The following is a 26,932-nucleotide window of genomic DNA, read 5'->3' on the forward strand; positions in this document are numbered from 1 at the left end:
TATATTGTTTTATGATGATACCATCTATCTTTTCATTTTTCTGCCAATCTTTCTAAAACAGAAAATGGACACATTTCAATGGCTATCAAGCAGTAAGAAAGCGTAGGCTATAAGAATATGTTGAAGGCAAGCTGTTTTGCGTGCAGAGGACTGAACTGCTCACTTTAGAGTCTGTGTCTGCAGGTATACAGACGAGGAGGCATACAAAGGTATGTCAATTGGTATTAGTATGTTATGCAGATCACATTTACCATCCTCCTTCCTTACCTCTTCATTCACATTCACCACAAAAACCAAGGTATGAATTCTATCGTGTGCATGTTTTGTTAATCATCTGTATAATTACTATTTTTTGGATTCACAGACGTCACCCTCCCTACACCTCTGATGAATATAACAGGATACCTGCTCGATCACCATGTACTGCAAAATCATTCTGTCTATGGATACGGAGAACATCAACACATTAACATCAACACGCCAGAGGATATACCTATTGGACTTGGGACTCTGCTGGGAGTTTACTTCATATTTAGATTATTTAATTCTGCTTTGCCACTAAATCATAATAAACACTGAGCACTAAAATATTGTGTTATTGTTTTTATTGTTATGCGTATTATTATGAATAATAATAATAATAACTGGGGGGAGGTAGTTAAAAAATGGAACCCGAAAGGTTCATTTTAAAAGGTTCTTCGAAGAACTTGTAGGGGTTCCCCCACAGTTTCAACTTGAAGAACCCCTTAGTATACTCCAGGAACCTCTTCTTCTTAGAGTGTAGATTCATTCACTGATCCTTTGATTGGGTGGAAAAAATGTCAGTTCATGCTACAAAAGCTCTGATAGGAGGACATCCATGAGCCTCCTAGGTTTTGTATTGAAGTCAATGGACAGAAATTAGTTGTCTTTCAGCTACACCATGGGGCTACCCTTCAGAGTGCTATTGAGTCTACTGAAGACCTTAATTGCAAAACAGTGTGTTTTAATCAATTATCTGGTGATGTGGATATATTTGTTATAGTTTTATCTGAAATGATAGCTTGTTTAATGTTGAACTATTTTCATACTTATGAAATTCACTGAGGAGGATGGTCATACCCGTCCTGTTCTGAAGAGCCTCCACTGGGAGATTCAAACCTATAATTTATCCAAGGAATTAGTCGACTGCGCCACCAGGATGGAACTAGCATGCCATGTTTTTTAATGAATACAAAGCTGTTCATTTTAGTGTATTCAAACAGATCCAATTTCAAAGGAAACAAGAATGAATTAAGATCAGATGTGGCCAATTAGTGGGCGCAGCCTACACACCTGAACACACTTATCAATATAGAGGATAGAGATTTGGTTGATGCTTAGAATGGAATGTATGCGTTTTTAAATAACATGCTTAGAACAAATTCTCTGAACGTTTACTAAAGTTTTCTTGGGGATTTTATTGAACGTTTTGTTCACATTCTAAGAACGGAATGTATGTTTATAAATAACATTCTTAGAACGTTCTCTGAACGTTGCTAAAGATGTATTGTGTTTTTTATGGAAAGTTTTCTTCACGTTCTCGGAACAATTGGAGAACATTCCTTTAAATAGAACCTGTAGGAAACCTTATGCTTAAGTACTGAAATTCACACAGAAGAACGTTGTTTCTTAATGTTCTCCAAACTATTTGATAACATTCCCAATGTCAAACCAGATGTAGAACGTTCCTAGAACATTTTCAAAATTTTTATTAAATGTACTCATGTTTGAACTTAGTTATGACATTATAATAACATTTTTATATATATATATATATATATATATATATACATTGTCAAGATCCATAAATGTGTTGAAAATGTTTCCAAAGCCAAACAACTATCCTGCACCATTCCCAGAAAGTTGTGGGAAGTTTGTTTGCTAAATAACCATAGGACAACCACACTGTCACCAATCTCTAAGAAACATTTATTCCTCAGAAGATTATGTTAGCTGGGATGTGCCTTACCCCCTTTACTAGAGAGATATCTGAGGCTTTCAAAATGGAGGTCAGTTTTTGCTAAACTACATTTAATAAAACTGTATTCAATAGTCTTCCATGTTGTTTTTTATATCTCCATATTACTGTGGCTAGTGGAGTAGACATACTATCACTATCCACCAAAGGCAAAGGTGCAATAAACTGACACATTTAACCTGTAATGCAGTCCTTAAACTCAGGGCACTACTGCAGGCACTTCTACAATATCAATCATCTTTAGGTAATTAACACAGGTGCAGCTCCATTTGTGCAATATCAAACATCCAGTGAAAGGTGAGTGCACAGACAATCTACAAGCTTATAAATGTAATTTGTGGTAATTAAATGATTAATTTTGATGATTTAGGTATCAATATGTGACGACTGTTGATCAAGTGGCTTGAGAAGGTAGCCCACTATATCAACCTCTTGTGCTCGAGGACAGAACTACCAGTTAAAAAATAAGTCAGGACTTTCTCCCAGCCCTAGTCATTAGGAATGCTGGTGGCTTGAATAGTGCATTTGGAAGGTAATCAGACCCTTTGACTATTTCCAAATTTTGTTACGTTACAGCCTTATTATAAAAGTTCCCTTATCAATCTACACACAATAACCCACAATGACGAAGTAAAAACAGGTATTTAGAAATGAAATATTATATTTTTATAGTTTTTAGACCTTTCACTCAGTACTTTGTTGTAGCACCTTTGGCAGCGATTACAGGCTCAAGTCTTCTTTGGTATGATGCTACAAGCTTGACACACCTGTATTTGGAGAGTTTTTCCCATTCTTCTCTGCAGATCCTCAAGCTCTGTCAGGTTGGATGGGGAGCGTTGCTGTACAAGGACATTCAGAGATTGGTCCCGAAGCTACTCCTGCGTTGTCTTGGCCGTGTGCTTAGAGTCATTGTCCTTAAGGAAGGTGAACCTTCGCCCCATGAGTGCTCTTGAGTAGGTTTTCATGAAGGATCTCTCTGTACTTTGCTCTTTTGATCTTTGACTAGATCCTGACTAATTTCTCAGTCCCTGCTGCTGAAAAACATCCCCACAGCATGATGGAGCCATCACCATGCTTCACCGTAGGAATGGTGCCAGGTTTCCTCCAAATGAGACGCTTGGCATTCAGGCCAAAGTGTTCAATCTTCGTTTCATCAAGACCAGAGAATCGTTTTACTCATAATCTGAGTCTTTAGGTGCAAAGTGGGCTGTCATGTGCCTTTTACTGAGGAGTGGCTTCCGTCTGGCCACTCTATCATAAAGGCCTGATTGGTGGAGTGCTGTCAAGATGGTTGTCCTTCTGGTAGGTTCTCCCAACTCCACAGATTAACTCTGTCACTGTCAGCGTGACCATCGGGTTCATGGTCACCTCCCTGACCAAGGCCCTTCTGTTTGGCCGGGCGGCCAGCTCTAGGAAGAGTCTTGGTGGTTCCAAACTTCTTCCGTTTAAGAATGATGGAGGCCACTGTGTTCTTGGGAACCTTCAACACTGAGTAAATGTTTTGGTACCCTTCCCAGATCTTTTTCTCTACACAATCCTGTCTCGGAGCTCTAAGGACAATTCCTTCGACCTCGTGGATTGGTTTTTGCACTTACATGCACTGTCAACTGTGGGACCTTATACAGACAGGTGTGTGCCTTTTCAGATCATGTCCAATCAATTGCATTCACCACAGGTAGACTCCAATCAAGTTGTTTCTTACAGGGAAGACACAATATGTAAATCTATTAGCTAACCACGTTAGCAAAAGACACCACTTTTTTTACTCCACCATTTTTTTCCTGCATAGGTAGCTATCACAAATTCGACCAAATAAAGATATAAATAGCCACTAACCAAGAAACACTTTCATCAGATGATAGTCTGATAACATATGCTATACAATAAATGTTTTGTTAGAAAAATGTGCATATTTCAGGTATAAATCATAGTTTACCATTGCAGCCACCATCACAACTCTCACCAAAGCAACTAGAATAACTACAGAGACCATCGTGTATTACCTAATTACTCATCATAAAACATTTCTTAAAAATACACAGCGTACAGCAAATGAAAGACAAACATCTTGTGAATCCAGCCAATATTTCAGATTTTCTATGTGTTTTACAGCGAAAACACAATATAGCATTATATTAGCTTACCACAATAGCCAGAAACACACGCCATTTACCAGCAGCAAAGGTTAGCGATCGTAACAAACAGGCAAAAGATATATAATTTTTGACTAACCTTCATAAACTTCTTCAGATGACAGTCCTGTAACATCATATTACACAATGCATATAGGGTTTGTTCGAAAATGTGCCAATATAGCGGCACAAATCGTGGTTATACAATGTGATTAGTGGCCAAACTTCAAGCAATCTGTCCGGCGCCATCTTGGAGAGGCACCTATTCTAATCGATAAGTAATCATGAACTTGACTAAAAAAATACAGGTTGGACAGCAAATGAAAGATACATTAGTTCTTAATGCAACCGCTGTGTTAGATTTTTAAAATTAACGTTACTACGCATACAGCGTGCGCTAAAGCGAGACCGCACCGAAATTCATGGCGGAATTATTATTTGACATTTGTCAACATAAATACGAATTAACAGCATAAAGACTGCTTACTATTTGCTGAGCTTCCATCAGAACCTTTCTCCAGAACAATCATATTTTGGTTGAAAGATGTCCTCTTCTCCTGTAGAAATAGCAGCTAACGCTAGCCATCCACCGGAGAGGTGTCCAACTCGCGATAGCGCAAGACAAAGAAATTCCAGAAAATTGCAATAAACTGATATAAACTGCTATAAGTCGGTTTAAATTAACTACCTTATGAAGTTTTTAAGACAAAAATCAAATTAAATCAGAGCCGGATATAGAACTTTAAAACGAAAACTTTTCAGGACGCCATTGTGATGTCCCTCTTGCGCCAGGCGCCCCGTTGAAAAGAACGGTCCTTCCGTTCCATGAGCTTTTATAGTGCCCCAGATGGTGTAATCCACTCCATTCAAATTCTCACCGCTTACTGACATCTAGAGGAAGGCGTATGCAGTGCATGTAGCTCCATAGCTTACATGGGGACTTATAAACTGACCCGAGAACAGGGACCTCGATTTCCTGACAGGAAGTGTGCTGCAGAATGAGTTCTGTTTCACTCAGAGAAATAATTCAAACGGTTTTAGAAACTAGAGAGTGTTTTCTATCCAATAGTAATAATAATATGCATATTGTACGAGCAAGAATTGAGTAAGAGGCAGTTTAATCTGGGAACGAATTTTTACAAAGTCGAAATGGCGCCCCCCTATTGACAAAAGGTGTTACAATCACCACTGAAAGCAATTACAGTTTTCTGGGTAAGTCTCTAAGAGCTTTGGATACATCGGTTGTACAATATTTGCCCATTTTTTTTTAAAAATTCTTAAAGATTTGTCAAATTGGTTGTGGATCATTGCTAGACAACCATGTTCAAGTCTTGCCATAGATTTTCAGTAGATTCAAGTCAAAACTGTAACTCGGCCACTTAGGAACGTTTTCTGTCTTTTTGGTAAGCAACTCCAGTGGGACCTTACAGACTGTGGGACCTTACAGATAATTGTATATGGGGTATATGTTAAAAACTATTATTGGAACTTATTATGTGTCTTGCTAAGCTAATTTTTACTCCTGAACTTATATAGGCTTGTCATAACAAAGGGGTTGAATACTTACGGACTCAAGACTTTTCAGCTTTTCATTTTTAATCAATTTGTTACAAAAATGGAAAAACATATTTCCACTTTGACATTATGAGGTATTATGTGAAGGCCGGTTATCAAAAATCTAAATGTAATCAATTATAAATTCCCGACTGTAATACAACAAAATGTGGAAAAAGCAAAGGGGTGTGAATACTTTCTGAAGGCACTGTATGTAGCTGGTATATTGCTGTGATATGCCTTTCAGAAGTAGTCTTGACATAATGGTCTTGTGTCATGCCAATTATTACAACATGCACTGCAGTGTAAAGGTAGTGTTATAGTGGAGGACTGAAGTGAAAGGTGAGGTGTCTAACATCAAATATTGCAAAATTCTGATAACCTTTCCAAAAATCGCAGGTTTTTCAGAAGTCCTTGTTGGAAGATTTATAGCTTTTCAGCTCATCAGCCTCCTAATTCCCGGAATTTTCCAAACAGGATTTCTGGAAAAGCTGGGAATTTGGAGAATTTTATAGCAATTTTGCATCCTTACTTACAGTACGTCTGATCCCAATCACTGACTAAATAAAAGAAAGACACACAGCTTTTTAAAATAATCTTGAAAGCTAGTTTCCCCTAACCAGGTAAACAAACACACCAAACAATACAAACAGAAACATATGTGGCACACATACATTGCTCTTTTTCGTTGAACTTTTCTTTGTTTTGGCATGTTTTTTATTTATGTAAATATCCCTCGCAATGCTCCAAAGCCGAACACATGAAAGTAGACACATCGGAGTAGATATTCTGTATGGATCAAATAATTAAGATCAATTTGGCGTATCTGTACCAGAGTGGGTTTGGTTTCCTTTGTTGTATTCCCCTCATGCCATTGTTTCAGAGAACCTACAGGCCAGGGGGCAGTTTGTTGTCTGTCAGGATCCAGAGAGCGGGGGGAAAGAGAGGGAGACAGAGATGGGAGAGAGGGATGGAGAGGGGAAGACATAGAGAGTTTAGCCATGGGGGCTTCCAAGGTTTCCAGGCTTGCTGGACCTTACAATGTACCCTCCACGCCTTGTAAACAGAAATGCAATTTCTCTTCCCCTGCGATTTTTCTGCCAAACCAAATATAGAGATTACTATTTCAAGCTTCCAAGCTTTAACGCGTGTCCTCCCCCTCTGCAGTCTCGTAAAAGAGGGCATTTAATCTGTGTGCCACTTTCTTCCACACACTGTGTGGTGCTTCATTGCAAACCCATCCAAGACTGTACTGCTAGACATGGAGACAGATAGGGAGAGAGAGACCGGGACAGAGAGAGACTAGTATGACCTAATTCAAGATGCCCAGTGTGAAATTCATCCATTTGAAGGACATGGCAAACTGCAAGAGGATGGCGAAACCATGCCTAGCTATGGATTTGTATGGATTTGCTATGGATTTGCCTAGCTAAGTTCACACACGCCAATGAGGAGAAGTCATCTTATTGATTGTCATATACATCCCAGCTAGCACATAACATTCAGAGAACCATCTGCTTTTATAGCTTGGTGAGAGCGTGATTGTCCTATGGTTATTTTGCATACAAACTTCCCACAATGTTTTGTGAATGGTGCAGGATACCCAGCTAGCATATAATGTACTGAGAACCATGTGTTTCTTTGGTGGGAATTTCAGTACTTCAGCATAACGTTTTCTACGGGTTTCCTCATGGTCTATATAAAGTCATGTTCTCAGAATGTTCAGAGAATGTTAAGATTACAACGTTCTTCTGTGGGAATTTCTGAACATTTTAATGAAAGAAATGTCCATAAAAGGTCAGCGTCAACAAAACTCTCTATCCTCTATCTTGTTAAGTGTGTTTGCCGTACCCACTAATTGGCCACATCTTAATGAATGCTTGTTCCCTTTGAAATGGGATCTGTTTGAATTGACAAAAATTAACAGCCTTGTATTTATAAAAAAATTAAACATGGCGCAGTGGACTAATTACATGGATAGAGAACAGAAGATTATCAGTTTGAATCTCACTGATGACATGTCACAATAAAAACATTTGTTGGCATGATTAAAGCATAAGCAAATTAATTTCCATGTGTCTTATCTGGGCTTGTACTGTAGATCAAAACAGTTTACCCAAAGAAAGCTTGCAGTGTCTTAAAGTCTTATGGAAACATTGAAAGGAAGTTATTCAAAAACATCCAAATAACCTATCATTTCCATTCTCAGAACATGAATAAAACATTCCAAGACAACTTTCAAATCAAATCAAAGTTTATTTGTCACGTGCGACGAATACAACAGGTGTAGACCTTACAGTGAAATGCTTACTTACGGGCTCTAACCAATAGTGCAAAAAAGGTATTAGGTGAACAATAGGTAAGTAAAGAAATAAAACAACAGTAAAAAGACAGGTTATGTACAGTAGTGAGGCTATAAAAGTAGCGAGGCTACATACAGACACCGGTTAGTCAGGCTGATTGAGGTATATACATGTAGATATGGTTAAAGTGATTGGCATATATGATGAACAGAGAGTAGCAGTAGCGTAAAACAGGGGTTGGCGGGTGGTGGGACACAATGCAGGTAGCCCGGTTAGCCAATGTGCGGGGGCACTGGTTGGTCGGCCCAATTGAGGAAGTATGTACATGAATGTATTGTTAAAGTGACTATCATATATGCATAAACAGAGAGTAGCAGCGTAAAAGAGGGGTTGGGGGGGGGGGACACAATGCAAATAGTCCGGGTAGCCATTTGATTACATGTTCAGGAGTCTTATGGCTTGGGGGTAAAAACTGTTGAGAAGCCTTTTTGTCCTAGACTTGGCATTCTGGTACCACTTGCCATGCGGTAGTAGAGAGAACAGTCTATGACTGGGGTGGCTGGGGTTTTTGACCATTTTTAGGGCCTTCCTCTGACACCGCCTGGTATAGAAGTTCTGGATGGCAGGCAGCTTAGCCCCAGTGATGTACTGTGCCGTACGCAGTACCCTCTGTAATGCCTTGCGGTGAGAGGCCGAGCAATTCCCCAACCAGGCAGTGATGCAACCAGTCAGGATGCTCTCAATGTTGAAGCTGTAGAACCTTTTGAGGATCTCAGGACCCATGCCAAATCTTTTTAGTTTCCTGGGGGGAATAGGCTTTGTCATGCCCTCTTCATGACTGTCTTGGTGTGTTTGGACAATCTAGTTTGTTGTTGATTTGGACACCAAGGAACTTGAAGCTCTCAATCTGATCCACTACAGCCCCGTCGATGAGAATGGGGGCGTGCTCAGTCCTCCTTTTCCTGTAGTACACAATCATCTCCTTAGTCTTGGTTACGTTGAGGGATAGGTTGTTATTATGGCACCACACTGCCAGGTCTCTGACCTCCTCACTATAGGCTGTCTCGTCAATGTCGGTGATGAGGCCTACCACTGTTGTGTCGTTTGCAAACTTAATGATGGTGTTGGAGTCGTGCCTGGCCATGCAGACGTGGGTGAACAGGGAGTAAAGGAGGGGACTGAGCACGCACCCGAGGGGAGCTCCAGTGTTGAGCATCAGCCGGCAGATGTGTTGTTACCTACCCTCACCACCTGGGGGCGGCCCATCAGGAAGTCCAGGATCCAGTTGCAGAGGGAGGTGTTTAGGCCCAGGATCCTTAGCTTAGTGATGAGTTTTGAGGGCACTATGGTGGTGAACGCTGAGCTGTAGTCAATGAATAGCATTCTCACATAAGTGTTCCTTTTGTCCCGGTGGGAAAGGGCAGTGTGGAGTGCAATAGAGATTGCATCATCTGTGGATCTTTTTGAGCAGTATGCAAATTGGAGTGGGTCTAGTGTTTCGTGTTGGTGTTGGTGTGAGCCATTACCAGCCTTTCAAAGCACTTCATGGCTACGGACGTGAGTGCTACGGGTCTGTAGTCATTTAGGCAGTTGCCTTTGTGTTCTTGGGCACAGGGACAATGGTGGTCTGCTTGAAACATGTTGGTATTAACCTGTTGGGGATGGGGGCGCTGTTTAGACTATTTATGCTAATTTGGCTAATTTTTTAAACGGCTCCCACAAAATCCTTGATCGTACAATATGCATATTATTATTATTATTGGATAGAAAACAGTCTATAGTTTCTATAGGAGTTGAAATTTTGTCTCTAAGTGGAACAGAGCCCATTCTACAGCAATTTCCCTGACATGGAGTCAGATTTGAGAAATGTTGGCCACTTTTCTGAAGTCAGTTAAAAGGGCACTGTCGTTGCTATGACTATACGGACACTTCTTACGTCTTCCCCTGGATGCCTTTACGTGATGACGATTCCAACGGTGTCGATTGCGCGTTCACAGGCCCTACAAATGAAAAAAACCTTTAGCTAGCAAGTCTTTTCTTGCTGCGTAACGCGCGTGGAAGACACCGACCCTCGCCTGTTCCAAGCGTTAGTTTAGCCTGTTATATTTCTCCGGTCATCTTTTCACTCGTTATAGGAGTTACAAACATCATAAAGTAGTTAATTTAAAGCGTTTTATAGCAATTTATATCCGTTTAGTGCGATTTTGGGACATTTATTTTTGCAACGATGTGAAAAGTTGGGCACGCTTTTCAGTTCATCCCGAACGCAGTTGACATTTCCACATGGCAAGAGGACAGCTTTCCACCAAAAGACGATTTCTCCCAAGAAAGGATCCTTTGCCCAAGATACTGATGGAAGAACAGCTCAAGGTAGGACATTTTTATTATGATAAATCGTGTTTCTGTCGAAACATTTTAGTGGCTTAGGACGCCATGTTTTTTGACGTAGCTTCGCTTGGCGCAAACTGTATTGAAAAGTAAGGATAAATTAAAAAATGTAATAACGCAATTGTATTAAGAATTAAATTGTCTATCAATCCCTGTCCACCCTATATTTTTTAGTCACGTTTATGAGTATTTATGTATAAGAGTAGATCACTGTCTAAGTGGCGCAAGGACATTTTCTGACCAGCTGAGCTACATTTCACATTGTCTAACCATGATTTTGGTGGCTAAATATAAACATTTTCGATCAAACTGTATATGCATGTTGTAATGTGATGTTACAGGAGTGTCATCGGAAGAATTCTGAGAAGGTTAGTGAAAAAATTAATATCTTTTGGCGATGTTGACTTTTATCGCTCACTTTGGCTAGAATCAATGCTGGGCTGCTAATTGCTATGTGCTAAGCTAATATAACGATTTATTGTGTTTTCGCTGTAAGACACTTAGAAAATCTGAAATATTGTCTGTATTCACAGGATCTGTGTCTTTCGATTCGTGTATGCTGTGTATTTTTACGAAATGTTTGATGATTAGTAGTTAGGTAAACACGTTGCTCATTGTAATTATTCTAGTCCATTTGTGATGGTGGGTGCAATTGTAAACTATGCCATATACCTGAAATATGCACTTTTTTCTAACAAAACCTATCCCATACCATAAATATGTTATCAGACTGTCATCTAATGAGTTTTTTTGTTGGTTAGGGGCTATAAATATCTTAGTTTAGCCGAATTGGTGATGGCTACTGGTGTTGGTGGACAAATAAAAGATGGTGGATTATGCTAATGTGTTTTTAGGTAATAGATGTACATCTTTACATATTGTGTCTTCCCTGTAAAACATTTTAAAAATCGGAAATGTTGACTGGATTCACAAGATCTGTGTCTTTCATTAGCTGTATTGGACTTTAATGTGTGAAAGTTAAATATTTTAAAAAAATATTTTTTTTGAATTTCGCGGCACTGGTTTTTCAGTGGGGGGGGGGGGGTGTGCCGCTAGCGCCACGCTGATCCTAGACAGGTTAAAGACTCAATCAGGGACATGTTAAAAAATCAGTGACGACACCTGCCAGTTGGTCAGCCTGGTAATCCGTCTGGCCCCTGCGGCCTTGTGTATGTTGACCTGTTTAAAGGTCTTGCTCACGTCGGCTACGGAGAGTGTGATCACACAGCTGTCTGGAAAAGCTGATGCTCTCATGCATGCCTCAGTGTTGCTTGCCTCGAAGCGAGCATAGAAGTGATTTAGCTCGTCTGGTAAGCTTGTGTCACTGGGCAGCTCGTGGCTGTGCTTCCCTTTGTAGTCTGGAATAGATTGCAAGTCCTGCCACATAAGACGAGCGTCGGAGCCGGTGTAGTATGTCTCTTAGCCCTGTATCGACGCTTTGCCTGTTTGATGGTTCTTCGCAGGGCATAGCATTTCTTGTAAGCTTCCGGGTTAGAGTCCCGCACCTTGAAAGCGGCAGCTCTACCCTTTAGCTCAATACGAATGTTGCCTGTAATCCATGGCTTCTTGTTGGGGTATGTACGTACAGTCACTGTGGGGACGACGTCCTCGATGCACTTATTGATAAAGCCAGTGACTGATGTGGTGTACTCCTCAATGCCATCGGAAGAATCCCGGAACATGTTCCAGTATGTGATAGCAAAGCAGTCCTGTAGTTTAGCATCTGCTTCATCTGACCACTTTTTTATTGACCGAGTCACTGGTGCTTCCTGCTTTAATTTTTTCAAAGAAGCAGGAATCCGGAGGATAGAGTTGTTGTCGGATTTACCAAATAGAGGGTGAGGGAGAGCTTTGTATGCATCTCTGTGTGTGGAGTACAGGTGATCTAGAATTTATTTTCCCTCTGGTTGCACATTTAACATGTTGATAGAAATTTGGTAGAACTGATTTAAGTTTCCCTGCATTAAAGTCTCCGGCCACTAGGAGCGCCGCCTCTGGGTGAGTGGTTTCCTGTTTGCTTATTTCCTTATACAGCTGACTGAATGTGGTCTTAGTGCCAGCATTTGTCTGTGGTGGTAAATAAACAGCCACGAAAAGTATAGCTGAACACTCTCTAGGCAAGTGGTGTGGCCTGCAATTTATCACAATATACTCTACTTCAGGCGAGCAAAATCTAGAGACTTCCTCAGATTTTTTTTTTACAAATATGCACAGACCGCCCCCCCTCGTCTTACCGGAGTGTGCTCTTCTATCTTGCCGGTGCAGCATATATCCCGCTAGCTGAATATCCATGTCGTCATTCAGCCATGATTCCGTGAAACATAGGATATTACAGTTTTTGATGTCCTGTTGGTACAATATTTGTGATCGTAACTCATCTAATTTATTGTCTAATGATTGCACGTTGGCGAGTAGTATTGACGGTAACGGCAGCTTCCCCTCTCGCCTTCTCCGGGTCCTCATGAGGCATCCGGCTCTTTTTCCTCTGTTCCTGCGTCGCCTCCTCTTGCAAATAATGAGGATGTCGGCCCTGTTGGGTGTTTGGAGAATGTCCTGTGCATCTTCCTTGTTGTAGAAAAAATCTTTGTCTCATCCGAGGTGAGTGATCGCTGCCCTGATATCCAGAAGATCTTTTTTGCCGTAAGATACGGTTGCAGAAACATTATGTACAAAATAAGTTACAAATAACGCGAAAGAAAACACATAATAGCACAATTGGTTGGTAAAACTGCTGCCATTTCTTCCGGCGCCATTTTAATCAGGGAACCATAGTAAAACATTCTCAGAACCTCCCTGCAACCTAAACATGTATGTTCCCAGAACAGGCAAAATGTTCACTTCTATTCTCAGAACGTTTAAAAAACGTTCAGTTTAACCGGTCAGAACCAATGAACCAATGGGAAACCAAAAACGTACATTCCCACAACTTCCAAGGAACCACATGTGCTTGCTGGGATATCTGGTCCATATAGACATTTTCAAGCATTGGAAGGTTTCTGTTGGTATCAGAAGTTGATCCGCAACTTATGGTAATGTTTTATTGCTGGATCTACCTTTACATCACACAGAAACAGTGAATACATTCAAACGGTTTTGTGTTTCATAACTTCTGTAGTGTACAGCAAGAGCGCCAAACCTCTGCTCTGGCATTTAATGCACCAAATGTGCCATGACAAAGTCCTGAAATTCAAAACACATTCGGATTCCCACTAGTCTAAACATTGCCCTTACCTCAGACAAAAATAACAAATTACTGTAAAATCATCCTTTCGCAGATTGATAAAAAATCTTGCACTAACGTCTGGTGGGGGTTGAAGACAAGCACAATACAGGTGAAACAGATCAGGGTGTGACATATACATTTAGCACACGCATGCATTCACACACAAACACACAAGGAGGGGCTTATCATATTGAAAGAGTTTTCAGGGGTCATTCACCCCAGAGGGGGCTGGTGGTAGGATCTAAAAGGAGGACGGGCTCATTGTAATGGCTGAAACTGAAGTATGGAACGGTATCAAATAGCTCAAACATATGGAAACCACGTTTGACTCCGTTCCATTAATTCCATTCCAGCAATTACAACGAGCCTGTCCTCTTATAGCTCCTCCCACCAGCCTTCTCTGGTCCACACACATACTGCACGCACACACACACACAAAGCCCCCTCCTCCAGTGTTATGTAACAGCCAAGATACAGCACTATACCATGCCCATCTTCTCTCTGGCTCCTCTCCCAAGCTCCTCACACTCTGGGACAGCCAAGCCATGTTACCTCCTTACTTCTACATTACCATAATCTGGTAATAATCTGGTTTCATTAGGGCACGCAATGGAAAACATGTTGAAGGGTTTGCATCAAGAAAAATGACAGTTTCAAAGTCCCTCAATGTTCCAGTAAGTTTTCTTCCGTTTCGTGCCTAATGAACACAAACCTGAACTATGGTCATTTCCTTGGACCATAGATTTACCGAGAGACTCAATACGGTGTAGGCAAACAGACCCACCCAACTGGGGATGAAATATACCCATACTGTAGCGCTTGAGAATGGAAGGAAATGGGATATGAGTATTGAGGTCTCTGTGTGAGAAACACACTCAACAACGTGATTGTCAAATCACTGTTAATTGTCTATGACAATGATCGGGATCGGCGTGAGGGGGGGGGAAATGTCCATGTGTCCAACGAGCGTTGTGGCAAAATTTAGAATAGCTAACATCTGCACCCAGATTCAAACATAGCATTATAAAGATACTTCTTTCTCTCAGTTAATGTCTTACAGTATGCCAGGGTTTGCCTCACCCTCCAAAAAATAGACTAATGGCTTGGATTTAGGACAATCTACAGGTAGGTGTAACAGAATGTTTTGAACCATCACATTGAATAAAAATAAAGTCAAATATTTAACCCCCATCGCAGTGCTAGCTGCGCCACCAGAGTCTCTGGGTTCGCGCCCAGGCTCTGTCGCAGCCGGCCGCGACCGGGAGGTCCATGGGGCGACGCACAATTGGGCTAGCGTCGTCCGGGTTAGGGAGGGTTTGGCCGGTAGGGATATCCTTGTCTCATCGCGCTCCAGCGACTCCTGTGGCGGGCCGGGCGCAGTGCGCGCTAACCAAGGGGGCCAGGTGCACGGTGTTTCCTCCGACACATTGGTGCGGCTGGCTTCCGGGTTGGAGGCCCGCTGTGTTAAAGAAGCAGTGTGGCTTGGTTGGGTTGTGCTTCGGAGGACGCATGGCTTTCGACCTTCGTCTCTCCCGAGCCCGTACGGGAGTTGTAGCGATGAGACAAGATAATAATTACTAGCGATTGGATACCACGAAAATTGGGGAGAAAAGGGGATAAAATTTAAAAAATAAAAAAATAAAAAAATATATATATATATATTTAACCCCCGTGAAATAAGAGTGACAAAATAAAATAGTACAAAAGATAGAGAAAAATCATGTCCTTTTCAAAATGTAACCTTTATTTAACTAGGCAAGTCAGGTAAGAACAATTATTATTTACAATGACAGCCTACACCGTCTAAACCCGGACAACGCTGGGCCAATTGTGCGGCGCCCTATAGGACTCCCAATCACAGCCGGGTGTGATACAGCCTGGAACCTAACCAGGGTGTCTGTAGTGACGCCTCTCGCACTAAGATGCAGTGACTTAGACTGCTGCACCACTCGGGAGCCCCTTCTGCACTGATGTTTCAGAGCGTGGATGTTTTGGAACACTTGGAATAGCACGCATGCCACACTGGCTTAATAAGAGCCCCCAAGCTACCAAGAGAGAGAGAGAGAGGAACATTGAGTGATAGTTGGATACTTGTCCTATTTCCCTCTCCCTCTCGCCCTCTCCCTCACTCTCTCTCTCTCTCTCTCCAGGGCTTGGGACTAGCAGGTGATTCTCGCTCTGCTGGACAGATAGGCTCTTGCAATAGCCAGAGGAAAAGAAGATAAATGGAGAACAATAGAGAGAGAGAGAAATGGTAACCCTGGTCAGAGGAGTGTAGGAATCCAGTAAACACTACAATAAATATATATTTGGTATTGAACAAAAACTTTAGGACTATAACTACTGTTCCCTGAAGAGGGAAACACGGTACAACATACAACTGATGATGGCGCCGGGTGAGATGGCTTCCGTTTTATGGGCTCCTAACCAATTGTGCTATGTTGTATGTTTTTTCGCATTATTTGTAACTTATTTTGTACATAATGTTTCTGTAACCATCTCTTATGACCGAAATTGTTTCTGGACATCAGGACAGCGATTACTCACCTCGTACTGGATAAATCATTTTTCTTTAACTTGTCGGACGACAAGGATTTCCTTCAGACATCCGACAAGGCCTAAATCCCTGTCATTCACATGAAGAAGAGACAGAGATATCGGGGACGTAGGTCGGGGTGCCTTGTAAGGATCCGAAGGCGAGTGAGTAATCCCCCTCTACCATCAGTCCGATTAGCTAAAGTGTAATCAATGGATAACAAAATGGATGAGCTCCTATCAAGACTGTCCTACCTAAGGGACATAAAAAACGGTAATATCTGATGTTTCACCGAGTCGTGGCTGAACAACGACATGGATAACATACAGCTGGCAGGGTTTACGCTGCATCAGCAAGATAGAACAGCTAGTGCACAAAATATAATATTTAGGAAGTCTCTAGGTTTTTTTTCGATCAAGGTAGAGTATCTCATGATAAGCTGTAGATCACACTATTTACCAAGAGAGTTTTCATTAATATTTTTCAGAGCTGTCTATTTACCACCACAAACCGATGTTGGAACTAAAACGGCACTCAACGAGCTGTATAAGGCCATAAGCAAACAAGAAAATGCTCATCCAGAGGCGGCGCTCCTAGTGGCCTGGGACGTTAATGCAGGAAAGCTTAAATCCGTTTTACCTCATTTCTACCAGAATGTTACATGTGCAACCAGAGTAATAAAACTTTAGACCACCTTTACTCCACACACAGAGATGTGTACAAAGCTCTCCCTCACCCTCCATTTGGAAAATCGGACCATAACTCTATCCTCCTGATTACAGGCAAAAGCTAAAGCAGGAAGTACCAGTGACTCCCTCAATAATGAAGTGGTCAGATGACGCATATGCTAAGCTGCAGGACTGTTTTGCTAGCACAGACTGGAATATGTTCCGGGAGTCTTCCGATGGCATTGAGGAGTACACCACATCAGTTACTGGCTTCATCAACAAACGGATAGAGCTAAAGACTAGAGCTGACACTTTCAAGGAGTGGAAATCTAACCTGGACGCTTTAAAGAAATCACACTATGCCCTCCGACGAACCATCAAACAGGCAAAGCGTCAAAACAGGGCTAAGATTGAATAGTACTGCCCAGTGACACAAGCCTACCAGATAAGCTGTATAACCTCTGTGCTCGCTTCGAGGCAAGCAACACTGAAGCATGCATGAGAGCATAAGCTGCTTCGAACGAACGTGTGATCACGCCCTCAGTTGCCGATGTGAGCAAGACCTTTAAACAGGTCAACATTCAGGAGGCCGCAGGACCAGATGGATTACCAGGATGTGTACTCCGAGCATGCGCTGAACAACTGGCAAGTGTCTTTACTGATATTTTCATCCTGTCCCTGACCGAGTCTGTAATACCAACATGTTTCAAGCAGACCACCATAGTCCCTGTGCCCAAGAACACCAAGGTAACCTGCCTAAATGACTACTGACGTGCAGCACTCAAGTCTGTAGCCATGAAGTGCTTTGAAAGGCTGGTCATGCCTCACATCAACACCATTATCCCTGAAACCCTAACCCACTCCAATTTGCATGCCGCCCCAACAGATCCACAGATGATGCAATCTCTATTGCACTCCACACTGCCCCTTCTCACCTGGACAAAAAGAACACCAATGTGAGAATGCTGTTCATTACTACAGCTCAGCGTTCAACCTTTGAGGGCACCATCGTTCCCTCAAAACTCATCACTAAGCTAAGGACCCTGGGACTAAACACCTCTCTCTGTAACTGGATCCTGCACTTCCTGATGGGCCGCCCGCAGGTGGTAAGGGTAGGTAACAACTCATCTGTCATGCTGATCCTCAACACGGGGTGCGTGCCTAGTCCCCTCCTGTACTCCCTGTTCACCAATGACTGCATGGCCAAGCACGACTCCAACACCATCATTAAGTTTGCCGACTACACAACAGTGGGATGCCTATTCACTGACGATGAGACAGCCTGTTAGAGCCGATTTGGACATATTTGTATAAAAGACTGAACATACAGAGCTCCATGTACATTGTGTAAATACATTAAATATGAATGTATATGATGAAATATTAGGTACATACCTTTATGATTTATATTTACCTGATTGAGATATATTCATTTGTTGTTAGTGTAACTCAGTTTGTGGCCCCCCCTCTTGCCCATTCATTGTACTGTGGTAAGTGTGTTAGTATAAAGGCAGGAAGTTGGGCCTTCGTGGGATGGAGTCCTTGCTAGACGCGGGAGCGGTATAGTTTTTGACCAGACAGACAGACAGACAGATAGATAATATATTTTCCATATCAAGTAATCTATGCTTTAAGTTGATTGGAGAATAATTTCCTTGTTAGATATAAGAAGAATAAACATTTTTGTTGCACCATATGCCTGGATGTCATTGAATGTTTGGCCGTTTGGAAACCTTGAGTGTGGACTGTATGCATACGAAACAACCCCGCTTCAGGCTTGGGCAGTGGCTATGGTAAAGAGGAAAGGAAGCCACTACACAGCCTATAGGGAGGAGGTCAGAGACCTGGCAGTGTGATTCCAGGATAACAACCTCTACCTCAACGTGATCAAGACACTGGAGATGATTGTGGACTAAAGGAAAAGGTGGACCGAGCACACCCTCATTCTCCTCGACAGGGCTGTATTTGAGCAGGTTGAGAGCTTCAAGTTCCTTGGTGTCCACATCACCAACAAACTATCATGGTCCAAACACACCAAGACAGTTGTGAAGAGGGCACGACAAGGCCTATTCCCCCTCGGGAGACTGAAAAGATTTGGCATGGGTCCTCACAACGTCAAAATGTTCTGCCATACCAGGCATCAGCGCCTGGTATGGCAACTGCTCGGCCTCTGACCGCAAGGCACTACAGACGGTAGTGCATCACTAGGGCCAAGCTTCCTGCCTACTTGGACCTCTATACCAGGCGGTGTCAGAGGAAGGTCCAAAAATTATCCAAAGGCTCCAGCCACCCTAGTCATTGACTATTATCTCTGCTTCCGCACGGCAAGTGGTACCGGAGCCTCAAGTCTAGCTCCAAAAGGCTTCTTAACAGCTTCTACCCCCAAGTCTTATAACTCCTGAACAGCTAATCAAATTGCTACCTGGACTACTTTCATTGTCCCCCCCCATTTTTACGCTGTTGATTTTTAAGCGGTGCCTTGTAAAAAATAATTCATCCCCCTTGGAATTTTTCCTATTTTTATTTTTCCTATTTTACAACCTGTATTTGAAATAGATTTTTATTTGGATTTCATGTAATGGAAAAATTAAATGAAACAGAAAAGTGGTGCGTGGATATGAATTCACCCCCTTTGCAATGAAGCCCCTAAAAAAGATCTGTTGCAACCAAAAACCTTCAGAAGTCACATAATTAGTTAATTAAAGTCCACCTGTGTGTAATCTAAGTGTCACATGATCTCAGTATATATACACCTGATCTGAAAGGCCTCAGAGTCTGCAACCCCACTAAGCAAGGCGCACCACCAAACAAGCGACATCATGAAGACCAAGGAGCTTTCCAAACAGGTCAGGGACAAAGTTGTGGAGAAGTACAGATCAGGGATGGATTATGAAAAATATCAGAAAATTTGAACATCCCATGGAGCACCATTAAATCCATTATAAATTTTTTTAAAGAATATGGCTCCACAACAAACCTGCCAAACCTGCCAAACTCACAGACCAGGCAAGGAGGGCATTAATCAGAGAGGCAACAAAGAGATCAAAGATAACCCTGAAGGAGCTGCAAAGCTCCACAGCAGAGATTGGAGTATCTGTTCATAGGACCACTTTAAGCCGTACACTCCACAGAGCTGGGCTTTATGGAAGAGTGGCCAGAAAAAGCCATTGCTTAACTTCTCTGGGATAGGTGGCAATATTTTTACGTCCGGATGAAAAGCGTGTCCAAAGTAAACTGCCTGCTACTCAGGCTCAGAACCTAGATATGCATATATTATTAGTAGATTTGGATAGAAAACACTCTGAAGTTTCTAAAAGTGTTTGAATCATGTCTGTGACTATAACATAACTTATTTGGCAGGCGAAACCCCAAGGACAAACCATTCAGATTTTTTTGTTTGTTGAGGTCACTCTCTTTTCAATGAGGTTTCATTGGGAATCCAGATTTCTAAGGGACCTTCTTGCAGTTCCTATCGCTTCCACTGGATGTCAACAGTCTTTAGAAATTGGTTGAGGTTTTTCCTTTGAGAAATGAAGAAGTAACACTGTTCAGAATGAGGGTAGAGGGAAGAGTATTATTTGTTAGAGGCGCGTGACCTGAAAGCTAGCTACACTTTGTTTTCCTCCGGTATTGAACACAGTATATCCCGACTTCAATTTTATCGATTATTTACATAAAAAAATACCTAAAGTTGTATTACAAAAGTAGTTTGAAATGTTTGGACAAGCTTACAGGTACCTTTTGAGATATTTTGTAGTCACGTTGCGGAAGTTGGAACCGGTGTTTTTCTGGATCAAATGCGCCAAATAAATGGAAATTTTGGATATATATCGACGGAATTATTAATCGAACAAAAGGACCGTTTGTGATGTTTATGGGACACACATTGGAGTGCCAACAGAAGAAGCTCGTCAAAGGTAAGGCATGAGTTATATCTTTATTTCTGCGTTCTGTGAGCGCCTGGAGGGTTGAAATATGATGGTCTGTGTTTGTTTGCTTTGGGGATTTCCTCAGATAATAGCATTGTTTGCTTTCGCCTTAAAACTTCTTTGGGATAGGGGGGGCTATTTTCACTTTGTAAAAAATCGTTCCCAAATTAAACTGCCTCGTACTCAATTCTTGCTCGTACAATATGCATATTATTATTACTATTGGATAGAAAACACTCAAGTTTCTAAAACCGTTTGAATTATATCTGTGAGTAAAACAGAACTCATTTTGCAGCAAACTTCCTATCAGGAAGTGAAAAATCTGAAATCGAGGCTCTGTTCCAGGGCCTTCCTATTCATTTGCTTGAAATCTATGGATATACATGCACTTCATACGCCTTCCACTAGATGTCAAGAGGCAGTGAGAGGTGGAATGGGGTGTCTAGCTAGATCTGAGGTCGAATAAGAGCTCTTGGAATGACGTGACCTCTATTTCCTTTGTTCAGCAAGGCGCGGGAAGGAACCCTGGATTGCCTTCTGAAAAGCTTTCGTTATAGACGGCTAATATCTCCGGCTTTGATTTTATTGGATACATGTGATAATATCATCATAAAGTATGTTTTTTCAATATAGTTTTATCAGATTATTGAAAGTCTATCGGGAGTTTTGGCGTTTTCCGTTCTCTGCGTTTGGTGAAGATGGACAGCTTCGCGCCACCTGACTAGCTTTGGTTGCTAATTCGACAGGAGAAAAGGACATTCTAAAACCAAACAACGATTATTCTGGACAAAGGACCCCTTGTACAAGATTCTGATGGAAGCTCAGCAAAAGTAGGAACCATTTATGATGTTATTTCGTATTTCTGTGGAAAATGTTTAGTACTATTTTCCGCACTCATTGCAGGCGCTGCCTCGCTATAACGTAAGCTGTATGTCGTACTAAAGTTATTTTTAGAATTCTAACACGGCGATTGCATTAAGAACTAGTGTATCTTTCATTTGCTGTACAACATGTATTTTTTAGTAAAGTTTATGATGAGTTCTTTGATTAGATTAGGTGAGTGTCAGAAATATATCCGGATAATTTTGTGCAGTTTGGCTACGTATTCACATTGTAAAACCACGATTTATACCTGAAATATGCAAATTTTTCGAACAAAACATAGATTTATTGTATAACATGTTATAAGACTGTCATCTGATGAAGTTGTTTCTTGGTTAGTGACTAATTCTATCTCTATTTGGGGGTTTTGTGCAAGCTACCTGTGCTGTGAAAGAAATGTCTGTGCTTTTTTGTATTTGGTAAAAATCGGACATGTTGGCTGGATTCACAAGATGTTTATCTTTCATTTGCTGTATTGGACTTGTTAATGTGTGAAAGTTAAATATTTCAAAAAAATATTTTTATTTTTTGCGGCGCCGTTGTTTTGGGTCGCCGGCTGGGATCCGATCCATTGTCCTGGTTGGTGGGCCAAACAGAGGATCCGCTTCGGGAAAGTCGTATTCCTGGTCGTAATGTTGGTGAGTTGACGTTGCTCTTATATCCAATAGTTCCTCCCGACTGTATGTAATAAAACCTAAGATTTCCTGCGGTAACAATGTAAGAAATAACACAAAAACGAAATACTGCCTAGTTTCCTAGGAACGCGAAGCGAGGCGGCCATCTCTGTCGGCGCCGGTGGATCAGATATATAAGATAGACACTTCAGAACAAACTTCCTTTCGATTTTTTGGGGTGGGACTGTTGTTCTATGTAGTGAATCTGTTATTCAATGCATTTGTATGAGCTACTTGCAGTAAGGCCAAATAAAAATGTCATCAAATAATTTTTGGGATATTTTTTGGGATACCTCAAGGGGTCTTAAAATTCAAAATCAAATAGCTAAATGATCCTTGGTATGACGTTCCTAAAACAATTCCATATAGCTTAGTACAACCCCCCCCCCCCCCCCCCCCCCCCCCCTTCCCCTGGCTTAGACAGGGCTTAGATTCTTATGGGTTTCTTATAAAAACAAGAACTAAAAAACTTTACTCAAGAGAGACTGGCATGAATAGTATTGATATTTGCCCTCTGTTGAGCAAAACGCGCCGCTCTATTCCGGGCCAGCTGCATCTTAACTATGTAATTCTTTGCAGCACTTGACCATATGACTGGACAATAATCAAGATAAGATCAAACTAGAGCCTGCAAGACTTGCTTTCTGCAGTATGTAAAAAATAACAGGCCATCTCTTTATCACAGACAGACCTCTCCCCATCTTTACAACCATTGAATCAATATGTTTTGACCATGACAGTTTACAATCTAAGCTTCTAGAAGTATCAGTTATCAGTTTCAGGTCCAGAACTTATGAAATTATTTCTACCAAATACAATGTTCTTAGTTTTAGAGATGTTCAGGACCAGTTTATTACTGGCCAGCCACTCTAAAACGGACTCCAACTCTTTGTTTAGGTTTGCAGTGATTTCATTAGCTGTGGTTGCTGATGCGTACAGGGTTGAATCATCAGCACACAGGGACACATAGGCTTTGTTTAATGCCAGTTGCAGGTCATTGCCCTGAGGTACACCACACTTTAAATATTTAACTTCAGATAGATATCTCTGAATACATGACATGGCAGATGTTGAAAAGCCATAACACATACATTTGTTAAACCCTTGTGTGGTGTTCAGGTCTGTGGGACCCATTTTCAATGTTTACTAATAGAACAATTATACAATTAATTATTTTTTCAACTTGAGACTCATTAGCTTTGACTCATTTTCTGTGAAGAACAGATAAAATAACACATTTCATTGAGTGCACACTGTGCACCCCCCTACACATTTACAGTGGCTTGTGAAAATATTCACCCCCTTGGCATTTTTCCTATTTTGTTGCCTTACAACCTGGAATTAACCTGTCTAGGATCAGCGTGGCGCTAGCGGCACACCCCCCCCCCCCCACTGAAAAACCAGTGCCGCGAAATTCAAAAAAAATATTTTTTTAAAATATTTAACTTTCACACATTAAAGTCCAATACAGCTAATGAAAGACACAGATCTTGTGAATCCAGTCAACACTTCCGATTTTTAAAATGTTTTACAGGGAAGACACAATATGTAAAGATGTACATCTATTACCTAAAAACACATTAGCATAATCCACCATCTTTTATTTGTCCACCAACACCAGTAGCCATCACCAATTCGGCTAAACTAAGATATTTATAGCCCCTAACCAACAAAAAAACTCATTAGATGACAGTCTGATAACATATTTATGGTATGGGATAGGTTTTGTTAGAAAAAAGTGCATATTTCAGGTAGATGGCATAGTTTACAATTGCACCCACCATCACAAATGGACTAGAATAATTACAATGAGCAACGTGTTTACCTAACTACTAATCATCAAACATTTCGTAAAAATACACAGCATACACGAATCGAAAGACACAGATCCTGTGAATACAGACAATATTTCAGATTTTCTAAGTGTCTTACAGCGAAAACACAATAAATCGTTATATTAGCTTAGCACATAGCAATTAGCAGCCCAGCATTGATTCTAGCCAAAGTGAGCGATAAAAGTCAACATCGCCAAAAGATATTAATTTTTTCACTAACCTTCTCAGAATTCTTCCGATGACACTCCTGTAACATCACATTACAACATGCATATACAGTTTGATCGAAAATGTTTATATTTAGCCCCCAAAATCATGGTTAGACAATGTGAAATGTAGCTCAGTTGGTCAGAAAATGTCCTTGCGCCACTTAGACAGTGATCTACTCTTATACATAAATACTCATAAACGTGACTAAAAAATACAGGGTGGACAGGGATTGATAGACAATTTAATTCTTAATACAATTGCGTTATTACATTTTTTAATTTATCCTTACTTTTCAATACAGTTTGCGCCAAGCGAAGCTACGTCAAAAAACATGGCGTCCTAAGCCACTAAAATGTTTCGACAGAAACACGATTTATCATAATAAAAATGTCCTACCTTGAGCTGTTCTTCCATCAGTATCTTGGGCAAAGGATCCTTTCTTGGGAGAAATCGTCTTTTGGTGGAAAGCTGTCCTCTTGCCATGTGGAAATGTCAACTGCGTTCGGGATGAACTGAAAAGCGTGCCCAACTTTTCACATCGTTGCAAAAATAAATGTCCCAAAATCGCACTAAACGGATATAAATTGCTATAAAACGCTTTAAATTAACTACCTTATGATGTTTTTAACTCCTATAACGAGTGAAAAGATGACCGGAGAAATATAACAGGCTAAACTAACGCTTGGAACAAGTGCGCGCCGGTGTCCTCTTGGCTCATGACGCAGCTCCCAAAGAATGACTAGCTTCAGGGTTTTTTCATTTGTAGGGCCTGTGAACGCGCAATCGACCCCGTTGGAATCGTCATCACGTAAAGGCATCCAGGGGAAGACGTAAGAAGTGTCCGTATAGTCATAGCAACGACAGTGCCCTTTTAAATGACTTCAGAACAGTGGCCAACATTTCTCAAATCTGACTCCATGTCAGGGAAATTGCTGTAGAATGGGCTCTGTTCCACTTAGAGACAAAATTTCAACTCCTATAGAAACTATAGACTGTTTTCTATCCAATAATAATAATAATATGCATATTGTACGATCAAGGATTTTGTGGGAAGCCGTTTAAAAAATTAGCCAAATTAGCATAAGTAGTCTAAACAGCGCCCCCATCCCCAACAGGTTAAAATATATTTCTGGGGGATATGTATCATTTGATTTACACAACATGCCAACCACTTTGAAGATGCTAAATATTTTTTTGTGTGTGAAACTAACAAATAAGAAAACAAATAGAACTTGAGCATGCATAACAATTCACCTCGACAAAGTCAATACTTTGTAGAGCCACCTCTTGCAGCAATTACAGCTGCAAGTCTCTAAGGGTATGTCTCTATAAGCTTGGCACATCTAGCCACTGGGATTTTTGCCCATTCTTCAAGGTAAAACTGCTCCAGCTCCTTCAAGTTGGATGGGTTCCGCTGGTGTACAGCAATCTTTTGGATTAAGGTCTGGGATTTGACTAGGCCATTCCAAGACTTTTAAATGTTGCCTCTTAAACCACTCGAGTGTTGCTTTAGCAGTATGCTTAGGGTCATTGTCCTGCTGGAAGATGAACCTCTGTCCCAGTCTCAAATCTCTGGAAGACTGAAACAGGTTTCCCTCAAGAATTTCCCTGTATTTAGCACCATCCATCATTCCTTCAATTCTGACCAGTTTCCCAGTCCCTGTAGATGAAAAACATCCCTACAGAATGATGCTGCCACCACCATACTTCACTGTGGGGATGGTGTTCTCGGGGTGATGAGAGGTGTTGGGTTTGTGCCAGACATAGCATTTTCCTTGATGGCCAAAACGCTTATTTTAGTCTCATCTGAGCAGAGTACCTTTTTCCATATGTTTGGGGAGTTTCCCACATGCCTTTTGGCGAACACCAAACGTGTTTGCTTATTTTTTTCTTTAAGAAATGGCTTTTTCTGGCAACTCTTCCATAAAGCCCAGCTCTGTGGAGTGTACGGCTTAAAGTGGCCCAATGGATTGATACTCCAATCTCTGCTGTGGAGCTTTTTTTTTTCCTTCAGGGTTATCTTTGGTCTCTTTGTTGTCTCGCTGATTAATGCCCTCCTTGCCTGATCCGTGAGTTTTGGTGGGTGGCCCTCTCTTGGCAGGTTTGTTGTGGTGCCATATTCTTTCAATTTTTTATAATGATTTAATGGTGCTCCATGGGATGTTCAAAGTTTCGTATATTTTTTATAACCCACCCCTGATCTGTACTTCTCCACAACTTTGTCCCTGACCTGTTTGGAGAGCTCCTTGGTCTTCATGGTGGCACTTGCTTGGTGTTGCGCCTTAATTTGTGGTGTTGCAGACTCTGGGGCCTTTCAGTACAGGCGTATACATACTGAGGTCATGTGACAATTAGATTGCACACAGGTGCACATGCCAAGTCGCAGTTGTAAATGAGAACTTGTTATCCACTAGCCTACCTGGTTAAATAAAGGTGAAATATATATATTTTTTATTTATTTTAAATTTAACTAATTATGTGACTTCTGAAGGTTATTGGTTGCACCAGATCTTATTTAGGGGCTTCATAGCAAAGGGGGTGAATACATATACACACCACTTTTATGTTATTTTCACTTCACGAATTTGGACTATTTTGT

Source organism: Salvelinus fontinalis, chromosome 10 (assembly GCF_029448725.1).
Source record: "Salvelinus fontinalis isolate EN_2023a chromosome 10, ASM2944872v1, whole genome shotgun sequence".
NCBI lineage: Eukaryota > Metazoa > Chordata > Actinopteri > Salmoniformes > Salmonidae > Salvelinus > Salvelinus fontinalis.